At 41.4% G+C, this 18,023-nt stretch overlaps 1 long non-coding RNA gene across 1 annotated transcript; it reads left to right on the top strand.

The window, feature by feature from the left end:
• Window positions 1-16,801: 16,801 nt before the first annotated feature.
• LOC149401482 (uncharacterized) lies at window positions 16,802-17,193 on the top strand. Its single transcript, XR_016296434.1, has 3 exons — window positions 16,802-16,885; window positions 16,956-17,048; window positions 17,120-17,193. It is a non-coding gene; the product is annotated as an uncharacterized LOC149401482 (long non-coding RNA).
• Window positions 17,194-18,023: the final 830 nt, after the last annotated feature.

Here is an 18,023-nt window from a genome sequence, read left to right as displayed (position 1 = left end):
GAGCAAATACCTAATTCAAGCATTCAATACATTTAGTATAGGTTATGAATGTCACTATTAATTGAATTGATATATTTAATCAAGCATGGAAAGTTATTTAATTAACTATACCAGTAAATTAAGAATTACCTCTTTGTTGTTAAAGACATTATTGTACATCTGTATGGCAACATTTTTGTTCGGATAGTAGACGTAATTCCATCGCAGTATTCGTGGCAAGTGATCAACATTTCTGATTTGTCCATAGCCGTGATCTAAAAGTGATGGAAGAATGGTTGGAATTGATCTAGGGTTTAAGAAAAAGTTTAACGCTTCAGTAAGCGGTAGAATTTTAAAAATTTTCTTTTGACAAGTAAAACGATTTTACTAAATTTACAAGTAAATAAAAGAAACTAGTAAAACAAGAAAACTAGTCACAAAATTTACTCGAAATTTTCTCAAACTTTTAAAACACGTTTTTCAATATAAAAAATTAAAAACTTTTAGAACTAATTCTAATGTGTATTAATATCATCCCAAACTCATAGAAAATCAACATGATATTTAATTTAAAAGCAAGAGCAATAAATTAAAAAAAAAATCTAAGATAACAATTCTAACTTGTCACAAAATTAGTAAACTTTCGAAAACGATTTTCAAGCTCATAATTTTAAATACATGTACATGCATATCTTTGACCATAGCTCTGATACCATTTGTTGGAATTGATCTAGGGTTTAAGAAAAAGTTTAACGCTTCCGTAAGCGGCGGAATTTTAAAAATTTTCTTTTGACAAGTAAAACGATTTTACTAACCTAGACAAAGAGCAATCACATGTAAATAAAAATTATTATGAGCATAAATAATTTACTAACCTTTTTAGAAGCTTGAACGTTGATGAGCTTTTGGAAAGTTGCAACGTTTGTCTCCCCTCGCAACACGTCTCTCTTCTTTCCTCGCCAACTCGAGCAACCACGAAAGTTTCTATCACATGAATCACTCGAGAAAAAAGGAATTAGTGAGTGGGCACTTTTAAACACGACGACTCAAGAACAAGTCTTAAAGTCGAAGAGCTAAAAACGCTAGGTCAAATGTGGACCTAGGTGCCAAAAAAAAACGAAAAATAACTAGAGAGAGAGAGAGGAGTTCGGCCACAAGGTCTAGAGAGAGAGTCTCTCAATCTCTAACTTATGTGAAATGAATAGAATGAGAGGAATGAGGGTCCTATTTATAGGAGAAGGGTTGGCCTTGTGATACGAACCCCGGCCGACTAAGCTCCGAGACCCGATACCCCAATAGCACAGCGACGGATCGTCTACAATTTAGGAACGATGGTGGATCGAATGACGCCACGGACGGATGTGAATGGCCGTCTGATGAGTCGGGCTCGAACTCCTACACGCACCGCTTTGTAAGAGACTCGAATAGTTCTAAACAAACCAAAGAGAGAATGAAATCCTCACAGGAAGTGTTTAACTCGAAATTCAAATTGTGTGTTTTTCCATTCAGCCTAAAGGCTTAATTTATAGAGTTTACATAGGTCAAATTCGTAGCTCCATGGGCCCCATAACCTAATCAGCCCATTTAGCCTTATTTAAGCAATAATAAACATAAAAACAAAGGACCAGCCCAATACAAACCATACGGGCTTTTAAATAACATGTCTTGGCCCAAATATCATAAACTGAAAATAGAAAAATAGTAATAGTCCGACTAATTCAATTCAGCCCAAATAACGTTCTTCATTGGTGTTTCTTGGCTTCCTTGAATTCTCTCCTTTGCGAGCTCGTCCCTTTCCTCATCTTGGAGCTTGATGATCAGATTGTTAAGCTCCTCCTTGAATCTCCTCGCTCGAGCTCTCGTCACGGGTCCTTCCGGCACTTGGTATTTTGCTTGCGGCTCCTTTTGGGGCATGTCCTCATCATTCCCCTCGTCTTGAAAAGGATTTGCCCTCAAATCATGATCTGCATCAAAAGGAGACAAGTCAGTCACATTGAATGTAGCACTAACATTATACTCACCTGGAAGATCCAATTTGTAGGCATTATCGTTGATCCTGCGAATAACTTGAAAAGGTCCATCGCCACGCGGCTGTAGTTTGGACTTGCGTTGCTCTGGAAAACGCTCCTTGCGCATATGTAACCAGACCCAATCACCAGGTTCAAAAATCACTCTCTTGCGGCCCTTGTTGGCTTGCTGCGCATACTGCTCCGTCCTGCGCTCAATGTTGAGTCATGCCCTCTCGTGAAGCTGCTTAACAAGCTTTGCTTTCTGTTCACCATCTTGTTTGTACTTGATGACATATGGAAACGGCTCGATGAACTCCATCCATTGCGCATGCCGTTTGTTGAGCTTTTGTTGTCCCTTTAAGTACTTGAGTGACTCATGGTCGGTGTGGACCACGAACTCTCTTGGCAAAAGATAGTGCTGCCAAGTCTCTAAAGCTCGAATCAATGCGTACATCTCCTTGTCGTAAGTGGGATAGTTAAGGGTGGCCCCACTCAGTTTTTCGCTGAAATACGCAATCGGCCGTCGGTCTTGCATGAGAACTACTCCGATTCCCACGCCGGACGCATCACACTCCACCTCGAATGGTTTATCGAAGTTAGGTAATGCGAGACAAGGAGGGTTGACTAATTTCTCTTTGATTGCGGTGAACGCCTCCTCTTGTGCTTGCCCCCATGCGAACGCCACATGTTTCTTCATCACCTCCGTGAGCGGGGCAGCGATCGTGCTAAAATCTCTGACAAAGCGCCTATAGAAGCTCGCTAAGCCATGAAAACTCCGTACTTGAGCTGCATTTGTCGGTGTCGGCCACTCCTGAATAGCCTTCACTTTTTCCTCATCTACCTGCACTCCCTTTGAACTTACAACAAAACCCAAGAAAACAACGTGATCGGTGCAAAAGGTGCACTTGTCAAGGTTAGCAAATAACTGTTCACGTTTGAGTACAATAAAAACCTCACGCAAGTGTAAGACATGATCATCCAAGGTCTTGCTATAAATCAAAATATCATCAAAGTATACCACCACAAATTTACCAATGAATGAACGCAAAACATGATTCATAAGTCGCATAAATGTGCTAGGTGCATTAGTCAAACCAAAAGGCATCACTAACCATTCATACAACCCAAGTTTAGTTTTAAAAGCGGTTTTCCATTCATCCCCCTCTTTCATTCTAATCTGGTGGTACCCACTCTTTAAATCAATTTTAGAGAAAACACACGCACCATGTAATTCATCTAGCATATCATCCAATCTAGGAATGGGAAATCGATACCTGACCGTGATGTTGTTGATGGCTCGGCAATCCACACACATCCTCTGAGAGCCATCCTTCTTTGGAACCAATAGAACTGGTACGGCGCAAGGGCTCATGCTCTCTCTAATGTACCCCTTTGACAAAAGTTCCTCGACTTGCCGTTGCAACTCCTTCGTTTCCTCAGGGTTGGTTCGGTAGGCGGGTCTGTTTGGAAGCGAGGCCCCGGGTACAAGGTCAATCTGGTGCTCAATCCCCCGAATCGGTGGTAGTCCTGTTGGCATGTCTCGAACAACAACGTCCTTGAACTCCTGCAAAAGAGAAACAATGGCAGTAGGTAGAACCTCGCCATGTTGGTTAGTGAATAAGGCAGCCTCCTTGTACACAAGTAAAATCATCGGCTGTTTGGCAAAGAAGGCTTTCCTCACATCACTCTTTCCCGCAAAGAAGTTGTTTTGTTTTCTCTCACCGATTTTGTTTTTCATGACCCCATCCTTTCTTTCACTCCCCACTTCTCTCTCGGGTTTTCTCTCTGGGACTCTCTCTTTTTTCTCTCTGTTTTTACCTCATCCCTTAGTTCTTTTCCCTTCTCTAGGGCCCTAAACCTTTCCCTCTCTTGTTGCATCCTCAGTTGATCTTCATGAACTTGCTTTGGAGTCAGGGGGGCGAGGGTGATGGTACGATTCTTGTGCCTGAGGGAGTACTTGTTGGTGTAGCCGTCATGAGTCACCCTCTGATCGAATTGCCACGGCCGCCCCAAAAGTATATGCCCCGCGTCCATCGGTGCCACGTCACAGAGCACCGAGTCCTCATAGCTGCCAATCCGGAAACTGATAAGGACTTGTTTGTAGACACGTACCTCTTCACCATCATTAAACCACTGAAGCTTATAAGGACGAGGGTGGTTTGTCGTGGGAAGTCCAAGCTTCTTCACTACAGCAACGCTGGCTATGTTCGTACAACTCCCTCCATCGACGATAACGCTGAACACCTTCTCACCAATATGGCATCTGGTGTGAAAGATGTTTTCACGCTGCTCCTCATCATCTCGTACGACCTGTGCGTTCATAGTTCGTCGAGAGACCAACACGAGCTCTGCTGGTGCCTCAATTTCCTCGTCTGACTCTTCTCCGGTACACTCTTGATCGTCCTCTTCATCGTCGGTAACCATCTCTCCGGTCGGAAGAATTGTCATGCTCCTCTTATTCGGGCATTGATTTGCGCAGTGACCAACTCCCTGGCACTTGAAGCACTTGATATCACGATTTCGCTGAAATGACGTCTCCGGTTTCTTTTGAGCACTGGGACCAGGACTAGATGTGGTTGGGGCCGTGGAAGTGCTTGGCTTGGCTACGTCCCCTCGTGGTTTGAAACTGCTCTTCTCGTCTCGGTTGAAGGTCTTCTTCCATGCAGGTTGGTCTGAGAATCGGTTTCCCCGCATGCTACCCCTCGTCTTGAGTTGCTTCTCAATCTTGACGGCCAAGTGAACCAAATCCTCCATCTCGACATAATGCTGCAACTCCACCTTGTCCGCTATGTCAGGGTTCAGCCCGTTGATAAATCTGGCCATGGTAGACTCGCGATCTTCCTCGATGTTTGCTCGGATCATGGCAACCTCCATTTCCCGGTAGTACTCCTCAACACTGCAAGTGCCTTGCATAAGAACGAGGGTGGATCGAATGACGCCACGAACGGTTGCGAAAGACAGTCTGATGAGTCGGGTTTGAACGCCACAAGACTAGTCTTGATAAGTTCGATAAAAGTTCATAAGAACTCAAGAGAAGACTCTCATATTTTTTTTATTAAAATCTGGATGTTCTTTCATTCAGCTTGAAACCTCCTTTAAATAGGAAAATACAAAGCAAATTCGGAGTACATTGTTGCCCTAGTTTAAATGGGCCTACAAAACATTATTTAGGCCTGATAACATTAAAATTAAAAGCCTGACTTAATACCTAACACATATGGGATTCATTAAGCATAACTAAAGCCCAAAAACACTTTAAAAAAGACTCTAACTTCATCTATTATTTTAACAACGAAAATAACAAATAAATAACTCAAACTGCTTAAAATGACGTGAATAAGCTTTCCTTTATTTGTGCCGCCCTTTGCCTCGTGGTTGGGTTTTCTTCTTGCGTCGTTTTTGGCTCTAGCTTTATATTTCTTCCATTCAGCTTTGTTCAAACCATGAAACTCTTTGTTGAAGTCTTGTACTCTTGAATTAGGAATAGGCTCGATGAAGCGCCTTTGTTCCTTTGCACGTGGGATCACATCACCTTGGAAAGAAGTAGTTTCCTCTTTTTCCAAGCATTCATGAGGAAATCTTATTTCCTCTTTCTCCCTTGCTTTGCACGTCCAACATAGACTTCTAGAAGCCTTGGATTTGTTTCCTCATTTAGTTTTGTTTCTCTCTTTCCCTTGTGTTGGCCGAAACTATACTTTCCTCATAGAGGAAATTTGTTTCCTCTTTTTCTTTTGGCAAGTATCTTGATACATTTATGCACAAAATAATCTCTCCTATTTCTCTATAGGGTGGGTGGCCACATGGGGCTTCTAGAAGACGTTTCTAGACTTTCTTCACTTGTTCACGACAACATAAGAAAAGCCCAATAAGAATTTTCAAATAAAATTCCATGAAATGAAATTAATCCACACGGCCCAGTAAAACTAATATTGGCCGGGTGATGTATGTCATCAAATGACCATGTCAAAAAATTTATTGACATTCATTTCATCCTATGTCTCAAAAGACAAAAATACCATTTTGACAATTTTCACAAAACTTGTCGCGTTCTTGTTTTTTACTTAGCTTCTAGTTTAACTATTCCTACTCGATGTGATTTGTGACAGTGACCTCATGGATCCAAATGAACAAAGCTTGAGCTAAGCACTTGGACTCAAAAGTTCACAAACTTTTTCCAAGTTTAGCTTAATGTCAACTGACTCCACTAAAAAGTTGACACTGAAAATCTCTCGGTTCAAATGAATTTATTTTCTACTCAAGAATTCAGCCAGATTATGATGAGCGGATCCACTGAATATTATCTATGTTTACCCTTCATGAATATCATCAGCTAGTCGGGATTTACAAAATTACCATTTTACCCTTCTAGCTGTTATTTCCTCAACTCCTTTGTCGCTTGTGAATAAGTTTGAAACAATGTATTGACGAGGAGCTAACAAGTCACATTGTTTCATCCAAAAGAGTCAGGACTCAATTTGGACTGTGGCCAGTTCATTTATTCACATTCCAAGGAACAAAGCATGAGCTGATATACATTGCATTTCAGCAATCTTGTACATGAATTCCATATCTATGAGAACTTCACAAAGTTACTCATGACATTCTCACAACTTAGTACTTCACCAATAGGCCCTGTTCGGAATCACATAGTGAGTCCGAACTCTGACTTTCTCAAATGAGAATACATAAGTTGTGAAATGTCATGTCTCATTTCAGGATTAAGGTAAGCACGATGCAATTCATACGTAGTGACTTCGAGACATAAGAGGTTAAATAGTTTGTTCTATTTTGTCTCTAGAAGTGCACTGGTCAATTCAGTACCTTCGGAAGATACCTAGAAGAACTATAGAGTCTCAAACTCTCAATGCCCCATAACCAGAAATCATATATTCTCCTAGTAATCGTACTGAGGCCAATAGTCCTTTGACCCTTAGATTGCGAATATTTCGTTTTAAGCAAACTACGAAGAGTTTGTTCATGCAAATCTAAATTTGTCTCTTCGTAAGTTGTTAGGTTGGTTTATGGACTAAAGACTAATGTTTTATCATAAAGCTTCAAACAGACAAGGAAGAATGAATGAACGTTTCAACTTTTTATTAATGAATAAGCAATTACACGCAAGAGTCTTCGTGAGACTTTATTACATCAAATGTACAAAATAAAGACTACAACTCTTCTTGTGGGCACCACTGACAACAAACTCCCACTTGACTCAAAGAAGCTGTGTGTAGTCCTTCATGCCTAATCCCTCTCGATGTTGGTCGAAGACCTTGTTCGCTAGGGCCTTGGTGAATGGATCTGCCAGGTTGTCCACCGTTGAGATCTTCTTCACTTCCACGTCTACGCGCTGAACGATCTCTCGAATCGAATGGTATTTCCTCTCAATATGCTTAGAGCGCTTATGGCTTCGAGGTTCCTTTGAGTTAGCGACATCCCCACTATTATCACAATAAAGGGTCATGGGCTCGTCGACGTTTGGAACAACTTCCAAATACTTAAGGAATTTTCTAAGCCATACTGCCTCTTTGGATGCTTCACAAGCAGCCACATATTCTGCTTCCATTGTGGAGTCAGCAATGCAAGATTGCTTAATACTCCTCCACACAACAGCTCCACCATTAAGGATGAACACAGATCCCGAAGTGGATTTCCTGGAATCCTTATCCGCTTGAAAATCGGAGTCGGTATATCCCGTCATAGTCAGGTCAGTACCTGAGTATGTAAACATCAAGTTCCTAGTTCTTCCAAGATACTTAAGAACATGCTTAACAGCAATCCAGTGCTCGGGTCCAGGGTTGGATTGGAAACGGCTAACTACGCCAACGGCGAAACATATATCAGGTCTAGTGCAAAGCATAGCATACATGAGGCTTCCAATGGCAGAGGCGTAAGGAATTTTCCTCATGTCTTCAATCTCTTGTGCAGTCTTGGGAGACTGGTCTTTAGAGAGTGAGACTCCATGCCTAAAGGGTGTTTGGCCCTTCTTGGAGTCTTGCAGCTATGGATAGGAGTATGCGGATGGATTTAAGCATCGCGACAGGCGAGAAGGTTTCTTCATAGTCAATCCCTTCTTCTTGGGTATAACCTTTCACCACAAGTCGTGCTTTGAACGTCTCGACGTTCCCATCCAGATTCCGGACCCCTTTTCTTCTTGTATATCCACTTACACCCTACGGGTTTAATCCCTTCAGGAAGGTCTACAAGTTTCCAGACTTTGTTGACATACATCAAGTGCATCTCAACTTTCATGGCGTCAAGCCAAAGGTTTGATTCAGAACAAGCCATCGCTTGGCTATAGGAAATAGGATCATCCATGTCAGAGACGGCTATAAGAGTGTCTCCATAGGACATGTACCTATCAGGCTTTTGAGTAGCCCTCCCACTACGTTGAAGTACTACTTGACGAGATTCTGATGAGTTAGGTTGTTTTTCAGTTGGGGTAAGAACAGTTCTTACAGATGAGGTAGAAGCTTCCTCACCCAACTTTTCTTCAAGCACAATTTTGCTTCTAGGTTTCACGTCTTTCATAAAGTCCTCTTCAAGGAAACGAGCATTCGTGCTAACAAAAGTCTTATCGTCATCGGGACTATAGAAAATGAAACCTTTGGTTTCCTTTGGATATCCCACAAACAGGCACAATTCTGACCTACTAGCCAACTTGCTAGTCTTTTGCCTTAGCACATGTGCAGGGCAACCCCAAATTCGGATGTGGCCCAGATTTACTTTACGGCCTGTCCATCTTTCATAAGGAGTACCAGGAACCGTTTTAGGCGGAACTTGGTTCAGAATGTAAGCAGCTGTTTCGAGGGCATACCCCCAAAAGGAAAGAGGGAGTGATGAGTAACTCATCATTGATCTAACTATCTCCATTAGAGTTCGGTTCCTTCTCTATGACACTCCGTTTTGTTGAGGTGTTCCAGGTGCTGTAAGCTGAGAAGCGATACCTTCTTCTTTAAGAAAGTCATCGAACTCTCCAGACATTTACTCACCACCTCGATCGGATCGAAGGGTTTTGATCTGTTTGCCAGTTTGCTTTTCCACTAAAGCCCTAAAGAACTTAAATACGTTAAAGGTCTCGGATTTGTGTTTGAGCAAATAGACAAAACCGTATCTTGAGTAATCATCGGTGAATGTGACGAAGTATTCGTATCCACCACGTGCATGTTGACTGAGCGGACCACATACATCAGAATGTACTAGTTCTAGCAGCTCAGTGGCTCTTCGACCTTTATCGGAGAAAGGTCGCTTAGTCATTTTTCCTTCTATGCAGGATTCACAAGTAGGTAGTGAACCTATTGCAGAGGCTTGGAGTGGACCGTCCCTCACAAGTCTCTTAATCCTATCTACACTGATATGACCAAGTCTTAAGTGCCAGAGGTATGTTGATTTTGTTAGATCGGAGGATTCAGAAAGTTTGATCCTCTTTGGCTCCCTAATAAGATCATTATCTATTTCGGTGTCTAAAAGAGAAGGTTGAGTGGGATAAATATAAAAAAGAGCATTCTTCATACATGCATCAGTGACAAAAGAATTATCAGGAAACGAAATACGAATTCCATTCTTAATGAACTTTAAACAATAATCTTGCTCAAGAAGACGAGCAACGGATATTAAGTTCTTCCCAAAGTTAGGAACAAAATAAACATTATTCAAGTTTAAAGTGCGGTCTTCAAAAGACAGCGTCACGGATCCCACAACCTTCACGGACACCAGGCTCCCATCACCCCATTTGAAACAGAACTCGCCTTCCTCTAAGCTTTTGGTTTTCTTGAAACCATTCAAGGAACAAAAAATATGGTTAGTAGCAGCGGAGTCAAGAATCCACGTTGATACATTATCAGCTACTAAGCATGCTTCGGTAACTAGTACAATACTATGTTCCTTTGCTTTGAGATAGGCAGGACAGTTCTTTTTATCGGCCTTATGTGGTCTCTTCTTAGTTCTTTTATTAATGAATAAGCAATTACACGCAAGAGTCTTCGTGAGACTTTATTACATCAAATGTACAAAATAAAGACTACAACTCTTCTTGTGGGCACCATTGACAACAAGAATATCGTATGCCCATGCAACCAAGGCGTGCGAAAACCCTTCCAAACCGTATGCATTAACATTGTTTCGGATTGAGTTTGATGCACTATTAATTGAATTGCAAAGTGCTTCGTAATTCAGCCATCCCCACGGAAACTCATTCACTCGCTTCTCATCACCTGCTATGCATACACGACTTATGTCGTATGCCTATGTTTGGCTGTTTCGGAAATAGGATCAACTCAATAATGCATGCATTTGCAAGCATAATCAACAATTCGTCAGGGGTCTCATCGGATTTAACTTTTTTATACTTTTGGAGAAGGTCTGTGTCACGACCCGTGAGCCTTAGCTCGCCCGCGAGCCGCGGCAGAGATCTTCGTATCTTGCTTAACATAAATAAAATTCATAAAAACCTTGGTGGAAGCGCTTCCGGAAAACGTTTTCTAGAAAAACTTTTAAAATATTTACATAAACGTCTAAAAAATATGGGCGAATTTTTCGTTTTTCTTAAAACATACTATTTAAAACTTCACAAACAAAATACTTGTCTTTTAAAAACAAAACAGACTCATTCGCCCTTGACTTAGCCACAGGTCGGCAGCCGTACATACACACGCCTACTTACTTACCGGTTTCGCTAATGCTCTGCTCAGTCTTCTTTAGCCTTTCCTTTATCTACAATATCAAGATAATAACTGTGAGTCGAAAGACTCAGTAAGCAGATATCTACATATCTAATGCACAATGCACATAACACATAAACAATACATAACATGAGATCATATCTTTTCATAACTTGCGGAAGTATCGGCTTAGGTCCCGATAAATCCACCTTACCTGAGAATCAATCGGCTTAGGTCCCGATAGATTCATCTTGCTTAGGAATCACTCAGCTTAGGTCCCGAGAGATTCCTCTTACTTAAGAATTCACCAGCTTAGGTCCCGGTGATTCACATCATAACATACTTGCTTTAATCATAATCTATGGAATTACCAGCTTAGGTCCCGGTAACTCCTCTTACTTGAGAATATGCCAGCTTAGGTCCCGGAAATTCCCATCATACAATACATTTCCTGCTCAGGATCCCTTAATGATATCCGCACGACACATGTCTTATTGGCGCCAGACAGGAGGGTGCACAGTCTCCTGCCTAATCCCCATGTGGTACCAGCACGAAGCATAATAGGTACCTGCTAACAAGGGATATATGTCGGAGGCGGTACCATTCTATGTTTTCTCTTTAATTAACTTAACATGAGAGACTGCTTAATTCGGGTTTAATCCCGATCTTAACATATATTCTTTTCACTTATTAACTCATGACTTATAAGATCTCAGGATGTGACTCCCAGAGATCCTATCATAATATTCTCGCTTTTGATTACGAGCTTTAACTTCAGTCTCTCATAATCCAGTTCACTAGGACTAGATCCCTGGAGGGTGGCTAACTAAACACATAGCAAAGGCTCGGGTTCCTAGTTACCTCTAGCCATTTTGGTTAGCCGAACTAATTCCGTTTCCCAATTCGTTAGTGGCTTAAAGCCCTTAATCTTGATAGTGAGTTATCTTCTGGCTTATCTTACTCTTGCTTACTAGAAAGCATATAGAAAATGCACGTACAATATATGTATATATATAAAGATATATATAATATTTCTTGATATTGTAGGTGCCTATAATCCACTTACCCGGATATGATTCTTTCGAATCCTGAGATCCTCTCTTCCAGATAAAAGGGTTCTTCTTAACTTCATGTACAACCCAGTCCTCGTGAGCTCCTTCCTGCTCGCTGCTAATCCTTATAGCAATCTGGACTTATCTATGGAAGAGAAAGATCGAACATCGAGCATACTCAGTATCTCGTCCATTGATCTACTAACGTACACACTTCCACTAAAAGAAAGCTCATAAGAAACGTATTCAAAACGTCCTCCTAGTCACGCTACTCAGAGCGTCTAAAAAACCGTGCATCAGAGAATACATGAGAACATAATAGAGATACATGAAAGAATCGACGCCTAAAAAATAAGGCCCTGACATAACTTCTCTAATCTAAGCTAAGAAACGTCCCACACTATTCGACTACCTATTCTCCTGACTGGGCTAAGCCCACGACTTAGAATAGGTTCCCGAAGGTCGAAACTAAAAGAAAAGAACGTATAAAGAAACTCTTACTAACAATCTATAGCATACGTAAGTTATATGAAAATAACTCAAACCGACACTTCTCAAATGTATTTTAGATGATATTTTTTTGACTTGTCTCTTTATTGACAAGTTATAAGTATTTGAGAACGTAAATGAACATTTCTCGTTGATATTCTTTTTCCAAAGTAAACGAGTCGAGCTTATAGTCGAACTCGGTTTTGAAACGTAAATCAAATGAGGATACTAAATAATTTGATTGAATCATCAACGAGTTTAATAATGATACATATTAATTTATTTTTCTTAATAACTTATATTAAACGAGCTTAATTACAAAACATACATATTGATATTATATCGCAATTCTCATAATCTAGAAAGACCCAACAAAAATAATTATAGGTTCGCACTAGCACGAGTCGAGACTCGGGACAAACCCCGACTCGCCCTAACCACTCGGAGACGTCTCACATCACTAAGTCGACAACCTCGCTGTCTGGCTCCGTCTCGTCGTCGCTCGCACAGCACCTCCGCTAAACTTCGGATAGCCTCCTCGCCGTCCCAAGCCGCAGCCCCGAGCCCTGTTCAGCCTACCTAAAAGCGAGCCTCACTCGACAACACACTCACAACAAAGACGAAGCTTAATGACCATGTTAACTAATCTAAAAAAAACATCACTACTCATACAAACAAGACATCAAAACAGCCTTTCACAACTCATAATCCAATACCCAAACTCAAAATAATAAACCAACAGTCTCGGCCAAAACCAGCAGAATTAAACGAACCACAAGAGCACATCTCAACCAAATTCAGAACACATTTCAACATCAAGTCACAGAATCAAATCTATTCCATATCAAACTTGTTGGAATTGATCTAGGGTTTAAGAAAAAGTTGTAACGCTTCGGTAAGCGGCGGAATTTTAAAAATTTTCTTTTTACAAGTAAAACGGTTTTTACTAACCTAGACAAAGAGCAAGCACATGTAAATAAAAACTATTATGAGCATAGAAGTTTACTAACCTTTCTTGAAGCTTGAACTTTGAGAAGCTTTTGGAAAGTTTACAACGCTCGTCTCCCTCGCAGCACGTCTCTCTTTCTTTCCTCGGCACCTCGAGCAACCACGAAAGTTTCTATCACTAAATCACTCGAAATAAAAGGAATTAGTGAGTGGGCACTTTTAAACACTACGACTTGAGAACGAGTCTTGAAGTCGCAGAGCTAAACTCTAGGTCAAATGAGGACCTAGGTGCCAAAACAATAAAACGAAATTGACTAGAGAGAGAGAGGAGAGGGGTGGCCAAGTTCTAGAGAGAGAGTCTCTCAAATCTCTTAAACTTGGATGAATGGAATGAGAGGAATGAGGTTCCTATTTGTAGGAGAAGGGTTGGCCTTGGAAAGAAGTAGTTTCCTCTTATTTTCCAAGCCTTTATGAGCAATCCCTTATTGCCCAAATCTCCAAAATGGGCGCCTACCTCAAGTCAATCCCCAAGGGATTAGTTTCCTCTTTTGTTTCCCTCTTGGTTGCCTTGGCCGAAATACTTGTTTCCTCATAGAGGAAATTTGTTTCCTCTTTTTCTTTTGGCAAGTATCTTGATACATTTATGCACAAAATATTCTCTCTTTCCTTGGGTATGTTGGGCGCCTATCACCTTCTAGAAGGGGCTTCTAGAAGCTTTTCCATTTTGTTCATGACAACATGAAAAAGGCCCATTAAGAATTTTCATTAAAATTCTTATGAAATGAAATTAATCCACAAGGCTCATTTGAACTAACTTGGCCGAGTGATATCAAGTCATCAAATGACCTTGTCAAAAAAATTTATTGACATTCATTTCATCCTATGTCTCAAAAGACAAAAATACCCTTTTGACAATTTTCGTTCTTGTTTTGACTTAGCTTCCAGTTTAACTATTCCTAATCGATGTGATTCGTGACAGTGACCTCATGGATCCAAATGAACAAAGCTTGAGCTAAATTACTTGGACTCAAAAGTTCACAAACCTTTTCCAAGTTTAGCTTAATGTCAACTGACTCCACTAAAGAGTTGACACTGAAAATCTCTCGGTTCAAATGAATTTATTTTCTACTCAAGAATTCAACGTAATTGTAATGAGTGGATCCACAGAATATTATCAGTGTTTACCCTTCATGAATATCATCAGCTAGTCGGGATTTACAAAATTACCATTTTACCCTTCTAGCTGTTATTTCCTCAACTCCTTTGTAGCTTGTGAATAAGTTAGAAACAATGTATTAACGAGGAGCTAACAAGTCACATTGTTTCATCCAAAAGAGTCAGGACTCAGTTTGGACACTGGCCAGTTCATTTATTCACAATCCAAGGAACAAAGCATGAGGTGATATATATTGCATTTCAGCAATCTTGTACATGAATTCCATATCTATGAGAACTTCACAAAGTTACTCATGACATTCTCACAACTTAGTACTTCACCAATAGGCCTTGCACTACTACAGAATTGATTTTCTGATGCGCAAGACTATCCGATGCGACTAGTCGCACCTAAAAGTCGCATCTAAATGACTTTCAGGTGCGACTAGTCGCATCTGATAATCTTTCAGAAGCCGAAAAAATTCGCTCAAATTGTCTTTTGATTTTGACAATCCGATGCGACTAGTCGCACCTGAAAATATGTTGAAACTTTCAGGTGCGACTATGTCGCATCAGATAGTTTGAAAATTTTGAGCGGGCCTCATCTCCCCCTCTTTTATTTCATTAGTCTGACGTGGCGAATGAAATTTTTATTTTTTATTTTTATAATCAGGTGTGACTAGTCGCACCCGATAACTCATCAGATGCGACTAGTCGCATCCGATAGTATTATCAGGTGCGATTCTGTCGCACCTGATTATTAGGGTTTTGTTTAAAAACCCAGGTCGCGATCCTTTCTTCTCCAGCCGCTCAAACTCTGTAAAAAAAAAACGCTCTCTCTCCCTGCGAACTTCTCTTCTTCTCCGGTTGTAAACTCATTAGCCCACATCCATCTCCTCCGTCCCTCTCTTCTCCGACTAATCCTTCGCCTAAGAACACTTCGCCGACCACCACCGGACCACCACACCGAGCTCTGCCGAGTCCCAGCCACACCGAGCTGCGCCGCCGAGTCTCAAGTTTCGCTGCCTCCGAGTCCCAGCCACACCGAGCTCCGCCGCTGTCGCTGCTCCATCTCCTCCGTCCCTCTCTTCTCGGCCTCTTCCTTCGCCGACCACCACGCCACGTACCCGTACCCGGCCACCGGACCTCCGCCTCATCCGGCCACCGGACCTCGCCAGTCACCACTGCCTCTCTCTCTCTCACTCGGTATTTCTCTCTCTCACTCCCTCTCTGCCTCGCTCCCTCTCTGCCTCGCTCTCTCACAGCTCGGTTTAAACTCACAGCCGTACGTCGTCTCGTGCCTCCGGACCTCGCCGTGCGCTCAGCCCCGGCCCCGCTGCCTCCGAGTCACCACCGACTCTCTCTCTCACTCGGTATTTCTCTCTCTTACTCCCTCTCTGCCTCGCTCCCTCTCTGCCTCGCTCTCTCTAACTCGGTTTAAACTCACAGCCGTCGTCTCGTGCCTCCGGACCTCACCGTGCGCTCAGCCCCGACCCCGCTGCCTCCGAGTCCCAGCCACACCGAGCCTCTGTCCCCGAGTCCCAGCCTCCGAGCCGCTGTCCCCGAGTCCCCGGCCGGCCGTCCTAGGTTAGTGTATATATATATTAGTGTATATATTAGTTAGTTAGGTTAGTGTATATATATAATATGTTAGGTTAGTGTATATATATAATATGTTAGGTTAGTTAATTAATGTGAAATATGTAAGTTAATAATAATGTGTAACTTAATTAGTATTAATTTGATAATTAATTTAACATGTTTAGTAATTTGATAATTAATTTTGATAATTGATTGTAAATTAGTTAGTATTAATATGATATATGGTTAAAATAAGTTTGATTTTGATAATTAAGTTTAATAATGTGATTAGTTTATATTAGGTTAAAATTAAGTTTTAGTTGTTTTTTGACATGTTTTGAAATATAGTTTGTGACATTTTTAAATTTTTTGCTTTTAATTAATTTAGATTAATTGTAAGTAAATTATTACCTAGAAATTGTAATTAGTTTAATAATTACATTTATGTTGCTTAGTTTATAAGTAGTTAATTAATTTGTCTCCGCTAGAGACACCGGGTTCCCAAGGTCCTAAGAAAACAAGGGGACCAACAACCGGGTCTACTTCGGCAAAAGCAGCGCATGGGGTACCCGGTGCGAAAGTTGTTAGGTACGACCCAATCAACCAAACTTTCTACCAGGACGTAAGAAAAACAATAAAAAAGGTAGGAGTATTCAACAACCGCGTCGGCGCTTTGGTGAAAGTCCATATCCCGGTCACACTTCGTGATTGGAACGAAGTGACGCCCCAGATGTTGGGCAATATTCTGAGCGCACTTCATTCCGAGTACACTTTCGTGTACAAGGATGATGAGACCGATGAGCTGCTTCCGGCGGATTGCTATCGTCATCAGATTGACCAGACTATCATTCGCGATGCAAAGCGTATGAGGCGCAACCAAAAGTCTAGATTATCAGGGACTTTCTTAGGAAAATATTGTGGGCAAATGAATGTCGCCAAGAAAGAAATCCCAAAAGGATATCAAAAAGACGATTGGGAGAAGGTGATAGAGGAGTTCGCAACTGACGATTGGAAGGTAATGTATAATTCTAAAAATTATGTTATCTTCTATGAAATCGAATTATAACGCAATTTAATATGTGCAGAAAAAGTCTACTCGCAACAGAGACAATTCCAAGAACAAGAAAACGAAGTCCACACAAGGGTCGATTTCTTTTTTGGCTCATCGACATTTGAACGTAAGTTTATTCTAATTTTGTAATTTTTTTTTGCAATAAATACATTACTCATATTTTCATAAGAACTGCAGAGTAGGGAAGATGGGACTTTGGCCTCGGCGTTAAACACGTGGGAGAAAAAACATCAAGACGATCAAGGCAATTGGACGACAGCTTGGGCGCAACAAGCATTTGTAAGTTACTTGTGTTAATTACTTAATAATCAAGTTTCGATAATCTTAATAATTTTTTTAACATATGTTTGAAGGCGCGAATTATGACTCAAGTCGAGGATATGCAGCGACGAGCAGCGGAGTCAGGCCAAATGTTTGACATAGACCAGGCGGAGCAGTACGCGATGGATACTGTTCTCGGGCAACGTCGAGATTGGTATGTCGGGATAGGTCCCTCGATCCCGAGATCCTCGTATCTCTTGGCTCAGGCTCAGGACGACAGCTCGTCCTCAGGTTCTTCATCGACGCGCGTTCCAGATCCAGTGATTAGCGAGCTACAAGCAGCGTTGGCCGCACAACAAGCTCAGATGGAGGCGTTTCAGCGACAGTTCTTTGCCTACACACAGCAGCATCCGTCTCCCATGCAGACATCCCCCGCGATGATGCACCCTGCCACGACGCCGCCATCAGCTTCAATGCCGAATGTTCAGACGCCGGCATCCGCTTCAATGCCGAATGTTCAGACGCCGCCATCCGCTTCCATGCCAAATGCTGATCAGACGCCAGGTTCGGTAGAATTTCAGCGACATCGTTCGAGCGGCAGCGCATCAGGCCGCCAAGGCGCACGAGCAAGATCTGGCGGAAGAGGAGGCCGTGCATTCCAGAATTGGCAGACTTCGAATGAAAAATGGAAACAAAAAGAATAAATTGTAATTTTTTTAATTTATTGAATGTAAATTATCAAATTTTATGAATTTAATATTATTATTTATATACTTATTCTAATTAATATTATTCAAATTATTTATTTAATTTAACAAAA

Source organism: Urtica dioica, chromosome 4, assembly GCF_054948205.1.
Source record: "Urtica dioica subsp. dioica isolate 48M chromosome 4, U.dioica_male_clone48M_v1_H2, whole genome shotgun sequence".
In the NCBI taxonomy this organism is placed as follows: Eukaryota; Viridiplantae; Streptophyta; class Magnoliopsida; order Rosales; family Urticaceae; genus Urtica; species Urtica dioica.
Note: the sequence above shows the minus strand (reverse complement) of the source record. Positions and strands in the feature narration are given on the sequence as shown.